This window comes from Megascapheus bottae, chromosome 15 (assembly GCF_031878675.1).
Source record: "Megascapheus bottae isolate mThoBot1 chromosome 15, mThoBot2.hap1, whole genome shotgun sequence".
Classification (NCBI taxonomy): Eukaryota; Metazoa; Chordata; class Mammalia; order Rodentia; family Geomyidae; genus Megascapheus; species Megascapheus bottae.
In genome coordinates, this window is record NC_143523.1 from 21,085,690 (window position 1) to 21,102,813 (window position 17,124).

The following is a 17,124-nucleotide window of genomic DNA, read 5'->3' on the forward strand; positions in this document are numbered from 1 at the left end:
ATTTTCTTTATGTGTTGAATGCTTTTTCCAATTCTTGTCCGCCTTACTAATTCCATTTAAAAGTCAATAAAGGAATCACAAACCATAGTAACTATAAGAAGCTTTAGAGTCAAGAAAAGGCAAAAGGCTAAAGCCCTGTTTCTACCTATAGGATAGTAGTCAAGTTTTTTTTTCTCTTTTTCCCCAGTGTTGGGTATGAACTCACAGCCTTGCACATGCTAGCAGTGTGCTCTAACACTTAATTATACTCCTTAACCAAGTGTCTAAACCTATTTGAGACATGTTTTTATAGTTCATCATTGTAAAATGAGGATAAAACCTCCTTATCAGTTTGTTGTGACTCCTAAAGGAGCCATGAAGCACCTAGTATGGCACATGGGATATTATTAAAGCTTATTAAATGCTATTTCTATGATAGTATTTGCTCTTAGAAGTTTTCTTTTTCTTGGGCCAGGAATTTGGCCTAGTGGTAGAGTGCTTGCCTAGCATGCACGAAGACCAGGGTTTGATTCCTCGGTTCCACATGCATAGAAAAAAGCCGAAAGTGGTGCTGAGGCTCAAGTGGTAGACCTCTATCCTTGAGAAAGTCCAAGGATAGTGCTCACGCCCTGAGCTCAAACCCAGGACTGGCCAAGTAAAAAAAAAAGTTTTCGGGCTGGGAGTTTGGCCTAGTGGTAGAGTGCTTGCCTAGCATGCACAAAGACCCGGGTTCGATTCCTTGGTACCATATACTTAGAAAAAGCCAGAAGTGGTGCTGAGGCTCAAGTGATAGAGTTCTATCCTTGAGAAAGTCTAAGGACAGTCCTCAGGCCCTGAGCTCAAGCCCAGGACTGCCAAAAAAAAAAAAAGGTTTCTTTTCCTTTTTTTTTTTTTGGTGGGGGAGGATCAGCCACAGAGGTTGAACTCAGGGTCTAGGTGATGTTCCTGATCTCTTTTGCCCAGGGCTACTACTTGAGCTACAACCTTACTTCTGGGATTTTTGCTGGTTAACTGAGTCACAGACTTTTATGCCCAGGCTGGCTTCAAACTGTGATCCTCAGATTTCAGCCTCCTAAATAGCTAGTGAGTGACCAGTGCCCAGCAATTTATGTTTAGTCTATCTCTAGCACAAGTCTCTGGGTATTTCAGGAGAAGAGATCATGGTGCGTTTATCATTTTATCCTCAATACTTGAGACATAGTAAGAAAAACAACTTAAAAAATACTTAATGAGAGGCCGTGAGTTTGGCCTAGTGGTAGAGTGCTTGCCTAGCATGCATGAAGACCCGGGTTCGATTCCTCGGTACCACATACATGGAAAAAAGCCAGAAGTGGTGCTGAGGTTCAAGTGGTAGAGCTCTAGCCTTGAGAAAGTCCAAGGATAGTGCTCAGGCCCTGAGCTCAAGCCCAGGACTGGCAAAAAATAAAAATAAAAAATAAAAAAAAATACTGAATGAACAAGTAAATTAACATTAAGACTAAGTAGCCAATTAATTGCTTATTGTTTTCTGCTGGGGACATACCTAATGTAGTAAGAGTAGCTTACCTAGCAAGTACAGGCCCTGTGTTTCAATTCCCAGTACTGAAAAAGAAGATTTTTTTGTCAAGTTGGGCTGGGAACAACATCTGTCTAGCAAGCTCAGTCTAGTAAGCCTTGAATTCAAACCCCAGTCACACACTCACACTCACAGGCCCTCTCTTACCCAAGTAGCAATTTGATTCTCTAGAGCTGTGGATATAGCTCAGAAGTAGAGCACTTGGTTGGCATGCTATATACTACTTGGGTTCATGCCCCACAACCACAAGTAAGGCAAAAAACAAAACAAAACAAAAAAAAAAACAACCTTCATCTAACAATTTCTCCAAAGAAAGGGCCTCAGGGTTTTTTGTTTTGTTTGGTTTTTCCTTCAGATTTTTGTTTGTTTTATTTTTCATAATGTTTTGGTGCCTAGCACAGAGTTGGCAAACCAAGTAAAGTGTTAAAAGCTTTCTGAGAAGGTATATGGTACAGGGGAGTCTAGCTGCCCTCAATAAAGCCCTTCCAAAGTTTGTTCTGGGGTTTCTCTTTTTTTTTTTTGGTCATGGGGTTTGAACTCTGGCCATGTGCCCAGCTCCTTCCAAAGTTTTTAATTCCCTCAATTCCTTCAGTAACTCAGAGATGAGCTACAGATAAAAAGCTGGAGCCAGGAGTTTGGCCTAGTGGTTAAAGTGCTTGCCTAGCATGCATGAAGACCCGGGTTCGATTCCTTGGTACCACATACATAGAAAAAAGCCCGAAGTGGTGCTGAGGCTCAAGTGGTAGAGCTCTAGCCTTGAGAAAGTCCAAGGACAGTGCTCAGGCCCTGAGCTCAAGCCCAGGACTGGCAAAAAAAAAAAAAAAAAAAAAAAAGATAAAAAGCTATAACATTTCCAGAGATGTCCAAAACATACCACAGTTTTGTGCTTTGTTGTGAGTGACCAAGAATTACTGAACTAAGGCCCAGCATGGTGGCTCACCTTTGTAATCCTAGCTACTCAGGAGGCTGAGATCTGAAAATCAAGGTTCAAAGCCAACCCCGGGCACAAAAGGATCTGAGACCCTTATCTCCAATTAACCTCTAGAAAACAAGAAGTTGGGGCTTGGCTCAAGGGTAGGGCAGTAGCCTTTAGCTGAAGAGGTCAGGGACAGTGCCCAAGCCCCCCCCCCAAAAAAAAATTATTGAACTAATAAAAACTTACTATACTCAGAATATTTACTTAAAGAGTAGAGAATAACAAATCAGGAAAAAAAGCTGGTGTCCCTACAGGACACAATTAGAAAAGTCTTCCAAAACTGCCTATCAGATAACTAGTGAACCAAAACTCTGCAATGTCATCTTCCCCCTCCATGGAGATTCTGAAACTATCTCCAGAACTATATTCAAGGCAAACCACTTATATGTCCAAAGCTGTCCTTTCAGCTCAGGGATAAAAAATGAAACAAAGCTTCTCTCTTCTTTCTTATTCATCCTTTTTTTTTTTTTTTTTTTTTTTTTTGCCAGTCCTGGGCTTGAGCTCAGGGCCTGAACACTGTCCTTGGACTTTCTCAAGGTTAGAGCTCTACCACTTGAGCCTCAGCACCACTTCCAGCTTTTTTTTTTCTATGTATATGATACCAAGGAATCGAACCCGGGTCTTTGTGCATGTTAGGCAAGCACTCTACCACTAGGCCAAACTCCTGGCCATTCTTATTCATCTTTCAACCACTTAGTGAACCCAGGTTTGTTTTTTTTTGGGGGGGGGGAGATATATATATATATATATATATTTTTTTTTTTTTTTTTTTTTTTGCCAGTCCTGGGCTTGAGCTCAGGGCCTGAGCACTGTCCTTGGACCTTCTCAAGGCTAGAGCTCTACCACTTGAGACTCAGCACCACTTCTGGCTTTTTCTATGTATGTGGTACCAAGGAATCGAACCTGGGTCTTCGTGCATGCTAGGCAAAGCATTCTACCACTAGGCCAAACTCCCAGCCTGAACCCAGGTTTAAAGATAACAGCTGGCAGAGTGGGATAAAGAAAAAAATTGTCTGGAGGCCAGACGCGGTGGCTCACGCTTGTAATCCTAGCTTCTCAGGAGGCTGAAATTTGAGGATCTCAGTTCAAAGCCAGCCCAGGCACAAAAGTCCATGTAACTCTAATCTCCAATTAATGACCAGAAAACCAGAAGTGGTGCTGAGGCTCAAGGGATAGGGTGGTAGCCATGACCCAGGCCCAGAATTCAAGCCCCATGACAGACAAAAAAAAAAAAAAAAAATCTGGCAGGCAGTGATTAAATCTCATAAAGCCAGTCTATCTTCTCCATCAAAGGTCATCATTTTCTGAAAACTAAGATTTAGGCTGTGTATGCCCACAGCCTAAATGATAACTGGTTTGTTGTTTACTAGTAAATGCCTCATTTAAAAGGATGAGTTCTCCAATACATTATAGACTCCACTATATCCTATATATTATCACCTAACTCACTTCATTCATTCATACTACCTGTTTGAGAATTAAGACATTTGAACTCGTAACTTTTGTTTATATAATGGTACTTCCATGGTCATGGTCATTTATAGTACTATTTCTTTTATGACCACTTCTAGTTCTATTGGAATAAATCATTAAAAATTTCCACGGTCACTCCAAGCACTGGTGACTTACTTCTATCATCTTAGCTACTTAGGAGGCTAAGATCTGAGAATCATGGTTCCAAGCCAGCCCAGGTGGGAAAGTCTGTGAGACTCCTCCTCCATGCTGGTACTGGGCCTTTAAATCAAGGCCTGGGCACTGTCCTTGAGCTTTTCTGCTCAAGGCTAGTATTCTACCACTTGAGCCACAGCTCCACTTTGGACTTTTTGGGTATTTAATTAGAGGCTTAAACAATAGAATACTCTGGGGAGGGGGGGGAACTAAACTAAAGGACAGTGCCCAATTCCTGAGTTCAGACCCAGTACCAGCACAAAACAAACACAATATTTAGAAAATTCCATGGTCACTATTACAGTGTGTTCCAAAGCAACACACTATTATATTTTCAGTTAAATGACTGTCAAGTGTAATAGTTGCTGTCTGTAATCCCAGAACCAGGTAGGATGTTTGGAAGTTCAAAGTCACCCTGGCCTACATAGCAAGATCTGTCCCTAAAGAAATTCAAAAATAGCTAGGCACTGTGGCTCATGCCTGTAATCCTAACTATTCAGGAGGCTGTGATCTGAGGACTGAGGTTCAAAGCCAGCAAAGGAAGGAAAATCTGTGACCCTTATCTCCAATTAACCACCAGAAAACTGGAAGTGGCACTGTGGCTCAAAGGAATAGAGCAGTGGCCTTGGGCAAAAGAGCTCAGGGACAGTGTCCAGACCCAAAGTTCAAGCCCCATGACCAACCAAAAAAGAAATATAGAAAAAGAGAAACAGGACCAGGTGTTTGGCGTACTGGTAGAGTGCTTGCCTAGCATGCACGAAGACCTGGGTTTGATTCCACATTAACACATACATAGAGAAAAAGCCAGAAGTGGTGCTGAAGCTCAAGTGGTAGAGCTCTAGCCTTGAGAAAGTCCAAGGAGAAGGGAGAAAGGGAGAGAGGGAGAGATGAAGAGAAAGAGAGAAGGAGAGGGGGAGAGGGGGAGAGGAGGGAAGAGGGGGAGAGGAAAAGGAAGGGGGAAGGGGAGAAGGAGAGGGGAAGGGAGGGAGAGAGAGAGAGGCAAACAATAAAGATTAGCAGCAGCATATTAACATTTATATATTTTCTACCAGGCTAAAAGTAAAATATGTATCTGTCTTCTTTATCACAGCCCTACCATGATCCCAACAGCAGAAGCTTTCTAATCAGTTACACTGATCCACAGGGATAGTGTGATTAATTAGCAGTGACACACCAAAGCTAGGATGATCTTTCCAACAAATGTTCCATGAATAAAATATCTCTTCAAAGGCAGGAGCTGTGTCTTCTTCCTCTCTAGTTACCCACAGCCGCCATCACCAATTTTCTATCAATGAGGTTATTATATAAAAGTGGCAGTCATTCTGATTTCTAGAACACAGGGCAGTGAAATAGTAGTGGAACTCTGAGAACTGTGAACTGAAACTGGGCCTAATGCCCAGCTACTAAGGAGATATATCTCTTTGGTGGGAACCTGAGTTCCCACTGTGCCAACAAGCATCACTGTCAAGACCAGAATGTACTGTTTTCTTACAGCCATTATTAAAAAGAAGCTTAAATACATGTCTTGAAGGAAAGACAAGTTTTCTGATTTGTTGGTGGGTAGGAATAATTTCAATCTAGAAAAATGACCTCCCTTCCCTTCAGTGTTGGGGATCAAACTAAAGTCCTTGTACATACTGAACAAATGCTCAAGCATCTAGGAGCTACACTCCAAGACCCCAAATGATATTTGGAATTTTCTTTGATGCCTTGATTACCTATTATGTGACTATATCAACTCAACAGGCACAGATGCAAAATCAGGCTCATCAAACCTGGATTCTTTGTGGTCTCACTATGTTATTTCATTTGCCACTTACATATACTCTTTCAGAAAATCTACAACTTAGGGTCAACAAGTTAAAAGTACAATAGTGTCTTACATCATCCCATCCCACTTGTTTTAAATCAATAAATGTAAATTATAAATGCTAATGTATGTATTCACATGCACGCACATAGGAATCCAATTTCAAGGCAGAAAGGAAATTAGGTAAGAGACAATGAGCTCTATCATTCTATCATCCTTGATAACTGTTCCTTCCAACATGAAATAATGATCCTCCTTGTTACTACCTCATCATGCAAAGTGCAGTGTTCCCGACTGCCAGAGCTAAAATAATGCCATAGACATGATGATGAGCCCCAAGACATACTGCATGGCATGCAGTGATCTTAAGTCCTCTTAACTTTTTTTTTAAAGAAAGAAAAGTTTCCTTTCTATGTATAAAATCCCAGAAGTTCTTTGTTTTTACATGTTCATGCTGTGTAATTTTGAGATGTTACTGAGATTCTGAACATAATGTGCATTTTTTTCTGTGGAGATGAAATAAGAAAATTTAATAAAGAGTTTGTTAAAAAAAAAAAAAAAAAAACAAACCATGATAACGACCTGGGCATGGTGGCTCATGCCTGTAATTCTAACTACTCTGTAATCCTAGCTACTCAGGAGGCTGAGATCTGAGGATCGAGGATCAAAGACAGCCCTGGCACTAAAGTCCTTGTGACTCTTCTCTCCAATTAACCACCAGAAAATAGAAAGTAGAGCTATGTCTCAAGGGATAGGTTCAAAACTAGCCTGGGCATGAAAGTCTGTGAGACTTCTATCTCCAACAAATCACCAGAAAACCAGAAATGTCACTGTGGATCAAAGTGGTAGAGCACTAACCTTGAGCTAAAGAGCTTAGAGACAATGCCCAAGCCCAGAGTTCAAGCCCCATGACCAACCAAAAAAAAAAAGACATGATGACATACTAAAACAAATTCCAAATACACATAACATTTATTTCATATCCAATACATATGGAAAGTCATTAGGTGATTCTAGTTTTAGCTTACTATATGCTCTAACTAGGGTACAACATGATCTAGCTAATGTACTGCACATATATGCTACTATTATTTTGTTTTTATTTTCCTGGAGACACAGTCTATCCTTGAACTCAAGACTCAGGATACTTCAGCCTCAGCTTCCTGAGCACTGGAAATAACAGGTTTGCAACACTATGCTGTGCTGCATATACTACTACTTTTAAAAAGTATGGAGCAGGCCTGGTGTCACACACCTATAATAAAGGCATTTGGGAGGCTAAAGCAATACTATCTTGAGTTCAAAGACAGTCTGGAAACTGGACACCTATAATCTTAGCTACTCAGGAGGCTGAGATTTCAAGATCAAGGTCTGAAACCAGCCAGGAAGAAAATCTGGGACCCCTTACCTCCAATTAGTCACCAGAAAACCAGAACTGAGACTGTGGCTCAAGTGGCAGGGAGCCAGCCTTGAGCAAACAAGCTAAAGGACAGCACCCAATATTGGGACTGAGTTCAAGCCCCAATATTGGCACAAAAATAAATTATAACAAAAAGTCAGCCTGGTTACATACTGTGGTTAAGGATTGAGAGACACAGGAGAGAAATTAAACCTGAGAAATGTAATGCAATCTTGTTTTAACAACAGAAAGTACATTGAGTGATTTCAAAAAACTTTCCTTTTTTTTTTTTTTGGCCAGTCCTAGGGCTTGAACTCAGGGCATGAGCACTGTCCTTGGGCTTTCCTCAAGGTTATTCTTTCTTTCTTTTTTTTTTTTTTGATCAGTCATGAGGGCTTGAACTCAGGGTCTGGGCACTGCCTCTGAGCTCTTTTGCTCAACGTTAGTGGTACCACTTCAGCTCTACCACTTCACCCGTAGCACCACTTCTTGTTTTCTAGTAACTAAGTGGAGATTAAGATCTCATAGACTAGCCAGGCACCAATGGCTCATAATCCTAGTTACTCGGAAGACTGACATCTAAGGACTGAGGTTCAAAACTAGCTCAGGCATGAAAGTCTGTGAGACTTCTATCTCCAACAAAGCACCAGAAAAACAGAAATGTCACTGTGGCTCAAAGTGGTAGAGCACTTACCTTGAGCTGAAGAGCTCAGGGACAGTGAGCAGGCCCAGAGTTCAAGCTCTACAGCTGACCAAAAAAAAAAAGTTTCAGACTTTCCTGCCCAAACTGGCTTTTAATCACAATCCTTAGAGCTCAGCCTCCTGAGAAGCTAGGATTACAGGTGTGAGCCACCAGCTAGATTACCTGCTAGTGTCCGGTTAGATCTTTCCACCTATATCCTCCCAGGATCTAAAGGAAGGGTAGGTGCTGTATACCTAAAATAAAAGCACCCAAGTTTGTGTTGTGAACTGAAAAACACTACACTATCCCTCTTCATCTCTAAAAGTACTCTTTACCTTTGATGGACTTTTATAGTTTTACAACACAGCAATTTATCAAAGGTCATCACTGTGCAACCAACTATTCTACATGGTTATGCTCCATCATTTACTCTGCTGCCCTGACCCTTCCATGACTGGCAAATCATCTCTCCTAACTTTTTTTTATGCGCTAAAAAATAATAGGCTACAAGACCAAACTTATGACAGTATTCAAATCCCTCTTTGCTCTTAGTCAAAAGTGTCATAAAAGAGTGTGTGTCTTCCTGGTGAAGACTCATCCACTTCAGTAAGATCTGCTAAGAAATGTCAACGTAAAAACTGGCACCAGAGAAGAATACTTATAAAAGATGGCATAGAGGAAGAAACAGGCTCAAAAGATAAGTACAGGGTTTTGCAAACAGATCCAGAATGACAAATGAACGTTCCTGTATTGGAAAAGCCTCCTCATATCCCAGTTCCCGCAACTCTTCCGACTGCCTGAGTCTAGGATGCACTGTTTCTTCAGCATTTCTGAAGCACATCAGTGGTATTAGCGAGGTTCTCACTTAAAAACGGAAACTCTATAGAATCTAGAGAGACTCCTACTCAAGGTCTGAAAACTAGCCCTTCAAACTATATATATATATGTATATATTATATAATATATAATATATATAATATATTGTATATAACATATAATATAATATACAGTATATAATATATAATATATATAATGATCCTTTAGTTTTGCTAACAAGCTTTGAAGACTGGGCTTTTTAGGAACCAAGAAGGTCTGGAAAAGAGGAGCTTGACAGCTGTTAGGCCTGGGAAAACAGCTGGGCTTCAGGTACCAGCAAAGCACCGCAAATCAGCTGAAAGGATCGCCCCCCTCCCCCCCCCCCGCCTCCCAGCAGCAGCAGCCTGACCTTTGCCCCCTGCACGCCTTCTAGGTCCCTCCCACAATACTCCCCTCGTTTAATTCCAGAGCCCCGAGCCCGAACCCACCCCGCGTCGCTCAACTTTAAGACGCATCCCTCTCACTCCCTATCGCGATGTCAGGGCAGCCTTCGCAACGCTGGAATTCTAGGAAGAGACATCGCTGACCTGTCAGGGGATTCAAAATGGCGGGGCCTAGTCCCAGGACCGGCAGCCGCTGCTCATATCCAGCTTGGGCTCCGAAGACGTCTCCCAGCGGCTCTCTCAGCTCTGGTGGCAGATGGGAGAAACTGGTTTTCTGGAAGTTGATGCTGAAGTTAGAATGGGGGAGCACAGCTGGCCGGGTTGAGTCGGCCCGGACGCGCGGCTGAGCCGGCTAGCCTACTTGTCAGCTCACTGACGTGGTACCTAGCCTCAGTCTAGCCCGCTGCCTGGTAACTGCGCGAGCCCTGCCGCATACAACCAATCACAGCGTGGCCTCGTAATAAATGACATTCCACGTATCCAATAGGAGAAACAGAACTGGCTTCAGGAGGCGGTACTGCTACAGAGGCAAAATTACTAAGGAAAAGAGAAGAGTGTAGGAAACAACCAACGGATAGGAGGAGTCTCTGAGTGATAGTTAGAACAGCCAATAAGAATCAGAAGTTGTGAGGGGCAGTTGGGGAGGTGGAGCTAAACAGAGTTCGGTTGCAGCGTGCGGTTTGGCAGTGGCTGCTAGGCATTATGGGGAGGAAGGCTGCGATTTGCTAGAAAGGGGGGCGGGGTCCATTTTGAGAGCCTGAGCGGGCGACCCTATTCCCCCAGCCACATCCTATGGAAGACACTTGGGCCAAGATTGTTACAGAAGAGATAACTCCCTTATTCTAGTGCCCCCGTGTCCCAAACCAGCCCATTAGCAACCTATCCCAAACCCTATTTGGCCCACTCTCCAGGCTGCCTACCCAAACTGGTCCCTCATAGGTGTGTGTTGTCCAGTCTCAGCTCTGTTTCTGCGTCTTGTACTTCATTTCTACCATCTAGAAAGAATAAAATTGGAGGTGGCACAAGCTTTGGGTATATAATTAAAGAGCAGGAAACAATACTAGAATAGAAACAGGCCCCATGTTCACAATTAATGGTGGCAAAAGAAAAGGAGTAAGGAACAGCTGGGCTGGAGCAGGAGGGGGAGGAAGAAGAGGGGAGGAGGAGAAGGAGGAGGAGGAGGAGAAGGAACCCAGAGAGAACAACTTGTTGTTCCTTTGTTTTGTTTTTGTGCCACTGCTGGAGCTTGAAACCAGGGCCTTTTTGCTCAAGGCTAACACTCTACCACTAAGCCACAAATCAACTTCTGGTTTTTTGGGGTTTTTTTCTGGTTAATTGGAGTTAGGAGTCAGAGGGACTTGTCTGCTTGAGCTGACTTCGAACCTGTATTCTCAGATCTCACTCTCCTGAGTAGCTAGGATTGAAGGCAATCAGCACCTAGCTATCAATGCCTTTTTTTTCATTACCTCTTATATCTTAGTCTTACAAGTTGAAACTTTCAGTTCTGCTTCTCATGTCAATTCTTGGACACACCTTATGCCAACCAGGAAAAAAGCTAATCACACCGGTTAGTCCACATCACCAGGGATAGAAAACTGAAGCATTTCCTGTTTGCCTTAGAAATGCTTAACAGCTCATTGCTGCACTATTTACCATAAACAAATATGGAATCAACCCAAATGCCTCTCAGTAGATAAAGGGGTCAAGAAAAATGTGGTATAGAGGGGCCAAGAGTTTGGCCTAGTGGTAGAGTGCTTGCCTAGCGTGCACGAAGACCCAGGTTCGATTCCTAGGCACCACATACATGGGAAAAAGCCAGAAATGGTGCTGTGGCTCAAGTGGCAGAATGCTAGCCTTGAGGAAAAAGCCCAAGGACAGTTCTCAGGCCCTGAGTTCAAGCCCTAGGACTGGCGCAAAAAAAAAAAAAATGTGGTATGGATACATAGGGAGTTGTACTTATCCATTAGAAAGAATGATGTATCACTTGCAAAGAAATGGAAGAACCTGGAAAAAAGTAAAGTCAAGCCCAGAGAGACAAAGATTGCATGTTTTCATTTATAAATATATAAATACCTTGGGTGGCATGCAAATATAAAAAATGTATTAACAAGGGCCGGGAGTTTGGCCTAGTGGTTAAAGTGCTTGCCTAGCATGCACGAAGACCCGGGTTCGATTCCTTGGTACCACATACATAGAAAAAAGCCGGAAGTGGTCCTGAGGCTCAAGTGGTAGAGCTCTAGCCTTGAGAAAGTCCAAGGACAGTGCTCAGGCCCTGAGCTCAAGCCCAGGACTAGCAAAAAAAAAAATGTATTAACAAATACAGTAGATTCAAGGGAGAACTCAAACATGGCAATTCCTTAGAAAGGTAAAATCATTGTTCAACAAAATGAATACCAGGAAATGAGTAATTGAAAAGGGTAGCGGGGGACCCAGGAGAGAGGTGTAGAAGAACGAAGAGAAAAAGAGAAAGGATACAGTCAAAAATTCAATGTAGGGGGCCAATAGTTGGCCTAGTGGTAAGAGTGCTTGCCAGCATCCACGATAACCCGGGTATAATTCCTTGGTACTACATCCATAGAAAAAGTCTGACGTGGTGCTATGGCTCAATTGGTAGAGCTCTATTCCTGAGAAAGCCCAAGGACAGTGCTCAGGCCCTGAGTTCAAGCCTCCAGACTGGCAAAATATATATAGATTTATATAGATAGATAGATTTATATAAATCTACATATGTATAAATATATGTATATATATGAATATATAAACATATATATATACACATACACACACATACACATATATATATATATCAATGTAGGGTCCAGGAGCATAGCCTAGTGGTAGCGTGCTTGCCTAGCATGCATAAAACCCTGGGTTTGGGTCCTGGGTACAACATACACAGAAAAAGCTGGAAGTGGAGCTGTTGCTCAAGCTGGCTTTGAACAAAAGCATCCAAGGACAGTGCCCATGCCCTGAGCTCAGGTCCCAGGACTGGCAAAAAAAATTTTTCCCAAAAAAAGTATTTTTTTCAATATATATCCTACAAAATTGAGAAAAGTGAGGCAAAGGGTGGGTTGGGAGGTATAGGTGAGAATGTTGAAAAGGATGACTGATCAAGATGCATTGTATTCATAAACTGTGTTGTTAAATGACAACTCCTTTGTACAAGTACTTAAAAATATTAAAGAAAAAAAAAGAAATGCTGCCAAGATAATAGCAACAGCCAGGAAGTAAGAGAAGTTGCAGTTCCAACAGTCAATGCAAAAAGACAAGCAAAAGGGAAATGAAATGGTATGCTTTCATTGTAAAAAACCTGGCCATGGAATTGCAGATTGCCCAGCTGCCCTAGAAAATCAAGATATGGGCACTGGAATATATTATTTGTATGGGTCCCCAGAACATGAAATAACCAAATACAGAGCTAAGTAGACCCTGCTCTGGGTGAGTTTCCAATTGCAAAATGTTTTGTTTGTGGGAAGATGGGACACCTGTTCAAATCATTTCCTGATAATCCCAAAGGAGACTAAGCTGATGGTGGTGGTTGCAAACTCTGTGGCTCTATTGCAATGTTCAGTGGAACATTTTAGGAAAGATTGTCCTGAGGGCTCAAATCCATATCAAAATGGTCATGGTTAGTCTCTGGGCAAAGAGGATGAGTGAAGACTAAGAAGAAATTTTGGATGTATCTAAACCACAGAAACCTAAAACAAAAAGACCAAAAGTCATTAATTTTTAATAAAGAATAGTACTGTTATTTTAAAAAGAGAGTGATGATTATTATCTACAAGTAAGAGTAGAAAACAGGGGGGTGGATTTTCTACCTGCAGATTGAATGGGATTCCAGAACATCTGTTGAATAAACCCAGGTATTTCTGGAGAACTTAAAGGCTGCTTAGAGGAATAGAGAAACAATGTCCTCATTTTCTCCACTTACAAATGATTCAAGTTTAGAAAAGCTCCATGCCTAACCCCATAAGAATATGGTCTTAAGCTGGGCGTGGTGACTCACGCCTCTAATCCTAGCTACTCAGGAGCCTGAGATCTGAGGATCAAGGTTCAAACCCAGCCCTGGCACAAAACAAGCTGAGACTCTTATCTCCAATTAACCTCTAGAAAACAGGAAGTGGGGCTTGGCTGAAGGGTAGGGCGGTAGCCTTGAGCTGAAGAGCTCAGGGACAGTGCCTAGGCTGAAGGCTGAGTTCAAGCCCCATGACCCACCCAAAAAAAAAAAAATGGTCTTAGCCTGGCATGAGTAGTAGCTCATGCCTGTAATCCTAACTATTCAGGAAGTTAAGATCTGAAGATTGGACTTCAAAGCCAGACAAGGCAGGAAAGTTAATGAGATTCTTATCTCTAACAAGAAAAACAAAAGTGGGGCTGTGGCTCTAAGTTCAAGTCCCAGGAACAGCACATGTGCACATGCACACACATGTACACACACAGAGAGAGAAACGAAGAGAAAAAGAGAAAAGAAACACCTCAGCAGCTCCCAGAGCCTGCACATTAGTCTTAATGCAGCTGAGGATTTCATCTCTTTCATCCAAGTCAAATAAAGGGAAGATATTTTACCTCTTTTCCTAGTACCACTGAGCCATTTTCCTCTAAATTGGAAAACTGGGATTTGGTCTCCTGAGCCAGTTTCAGAGAGGTCCTGGACAATCCATTGGAAAAATCCTAGAAAAGTGAACCAAATTCCCCGTTTTCCTGTCTGTGCATGTACATGCCTCCAAATATTCATCATCTTAAAATTATGTTATTGTGCCTTTAAAATTCCCTAATTCCTTTTAATTACTAACCATTAATTTATCTGATAAAACATCTTCCTTTCAGATTTTAGTATAACATATTCATTACACTTCTACATTATGCCTAAGAATAGAAAGATGAAGAAAACATAGTGCCTGTTTTACTAAATTTTCTTGTCTTAGGGGACAAAAGTTGATTCCAATACAGTGGGTAGAATAAGATGGGACTGAGAGGCTAGCCTCCCTGGCTAGTCTGAGAGTTCAGGAAAGACTTTTTAGAATAAGAACTGAGTGAAACACAGAAGGGTAAGTATTGGCAAGATGGAGACTGCCTACTATCTGGAAATGCCAGAGGTGATTAGGAATACACTAAAAGATTGGAAATAAAGACAATGTCAGATACCGAAAGTTTCGTATGCCAGACTATGCTTGTTCTTTCTCTTGGGGACATTCAGGAGACATTGAGGGTTTTTAAGAAGCAAAGAGGTGAGTAATCAAGAATAATTAAGAAAATATTGTGTGACTGGGGTTGGGGCTCTCCAGTGCATCCAAACAACTTTACTTGTCCCTCAAATGTCCCTAACTAACAAGTATCAGCTTGCCCACATGACTGAATCTATGGGAAATCAACCCTGCTGAAGTTGGTTTGCCTGAGCAAACTAAGGGTATAAAATGAGAGACAAAGGGTCCACTCTTTTGAAACAAATGCAAGGGTTGGGGATTTAGCTCAGTGGAAGAGCACTTGCGTAGCAACTCACTTGCCACTAAACGCAAGTCCTCAGCACAGGAAGAAAATGAGAGGGAGGGAAACCAGATCAAACTCACAGAGCCAGTGGGAGAATTTGGGCTAGAGGGAACAAGTAGATCTCTGTCCAAATGACTAGTGTTTTTTTTTTTTTTTGTCTCCTAGAAGTGATCTGTTTCTGTTTTTGAAGAAGAGGAGGAGAAAAGGTGTGGAGGATAGCTGAGAGAACGAAAGATGTGAGGGGGGGGAATGGGCAAAGATAAAATCAAAATCACAGAGGAGAGGGGCAAACAGAAGCGAAGCGACGAAGAGCAAAGAAAGAGGAGCCGTGGGAGGATTGGAACCGAGACAAAGGAGCGGGAGAGACAGACAGCAACAAGTGGAGAAAATCGGCGAAACTTGAGCGGCCGAAGTGTGCGCGCTGAGCGCCGGGGTCCGGCAGTGCCTTCCCCGCCTGGCGCCCCCGCACTCCTCTCTCCCAGGACTGTTCCACCGCACTGTGGTGGAGCAGAGGTCCGACTTTGCAGCCAGCCAGCCTCCACTGTCCGCAGCTACGTGACTGAGCAACTTGGGCTGGTTTCGCGCTGCCAAAGCCTCCTAGCCCGAGCACCGCGTCCCAGCCACTTGGGGGGGGGGGGCGGAGGGGGAAAGGCCGGTTGCTGAGAAGCGCTTCTGATTGGCTAGGGGACGGGGCTTTTCGCCGTCTGCCGGCCAGATCCCTCCCCTGGGGGCGGAGTCCGGAGATTCACAGCTGGAAAGGGTGGAGCCCGGGCGGCGCAGCTGGAAAGGGGCGGGCCCTGAGGAGCGTGGCTTACCGCCCAGGGCTGGGGGCGCCCTGGGCTGCCATAAAGTGAATGGGCGCCGGTGGAGGGTGGCAGTCCACTGCGAAGCTCACGCTCCCTTCGGGTGTCTAGGAGCACCGGAGCGGAGCGGAGCGGCCCACCGGGAGCGGGGGGCGGCCCCCACCCCGGCCCGGTGCCCGGTCCGTGGCCCCAGCCTGCGCTCCCGACCTCCGTCGCTGCCTCTAACGGGAGTCTGCCTGCTGCTGGACGCACCGTGAGTGCTTGACCAAGAGGGGGACAGGAGCTCAAGGGGCTAAAGGACCGTGGCTGATTCCTGGACTCCTAAACGGAGATCTGGGACAGCTGAACTCCGGTGCTTGGGGAACGGGGTCGAGGTTGAAAGGGCGCATTATAGACTTCGGGGCCAAACTTGGGCACAAGGAAACTTGGGGTATGGACACGGGAGACCTGGAACCGAAGACTTAGGGATCAAGAGCGAAGTCAGAGACTGGAAGTCAGGACGGGAGCTCCGCGCAGCACAGCGGGAAGTCTAGAAATCATTACAAGTAGCCTGGAATCTGGGGGCACGGTAGGCGGACAAGGGAGTGAAAAGGGTGGCAGAGGCCCTGGTCATCCAGGGAGCCGGAGGCGGCAGCCCAGCGTGCGGGCAGTTGACAGCGCCAGGCTGGGGCAGATCCCAGGGGCTGGGAGCGAGGTGCGCCTGGGTCGCACGCTTCCCTCCGCTGCCGCGCGCTGCGCGGCGGCTCTCGGCGCGGTGCTGTGAGAGCCAGGCAGTGACTGGGTCAGATGTCCGCGGAGGGAACGGCGGAGCCCAGGCTGGAAGACCAACTCGGTGGGTCAGCGCCGTCTGACGTGGGGTGTCATGGTCTGGATGGGTCAGAGCTGGGGTCGACTCAGAATCCAACAGCGTATCCAAGGCGCTCGGGGTTTGGAGCAGTTAGAATGTCCGAGGTGGCAAAGCGGGTCTCACCAAAGCAGGCGGCTGTTTTTCGGCAGTGGTGGACAGAATGTCCCTGGCCGAGTGGCATGTCCACCTACCCAACAGAGGTTGCCCAGTTCCTGCGTGTACAATGGGGTCGGCTGGGATGGGTCACCTGAAATCCCTGCTAACACTTTATGAACTTCTTTCTGCTGCTCCCGCCTCAGGGGCCGGGCGGTGAGCAGAGAGTGAAAGTAAAAGATTCAGCCTGGCCTTGTGGCTGAGTGTGGCTGGGAGACATCCCCTCCCCACCTCAAAATAGATCAGAGCATCACTCTGGACTTGGAGCATTCAAGTTTGAGGAGAGATGGTCAGCTGCTAGTGAATCAGGACCAGAAAGGGAAGCAAAGGACACAAAGAGCAAGGGCAGTGCAGTGAAGAGGCCAAAGGAACTCCTGACAGCCTCAGTTTCTTCACAAACCCAGAAAGACGTTTGATTCCAATACAACGGATCAGACATTCCTAGGCTCTTTTTGAGCATCAGCTGACTCAAGATTTCTTGCGAGGGTCAGGGTCTGCCAGTGGAG

The 17,124-nt window shown here is 44.4% G+C and overlaps 1 protein-coding gene across 5 annotated transcripts in view; it reads right to left on the bottom strand.

Annotated features, from left to right (window-relative positions):
- Gbf1 (golgi brefeldin A resistant guanine nucleotide exchange factor 1) overlaps positions 1–9,716 on the bottom strand; it is a 124,139-nt gene extending 114,423 nt beyond the window's left edge. For all 5 annotated transcript variants that reach the window (XM_090346023.1, XM_090346022.1, XM_090346021.1 and 2 more), the window contains exon 1: positions 9,473–9,716. The gene's annotated coding sequence lies outside the window, so the exon portion shown is untranslated. The remainder of the gene's footprint in view (positions 1–9,472) is intronic.
- Between the last annotated feature and the right edge of the window lie 7,408 nt (positions 9,717–17,124).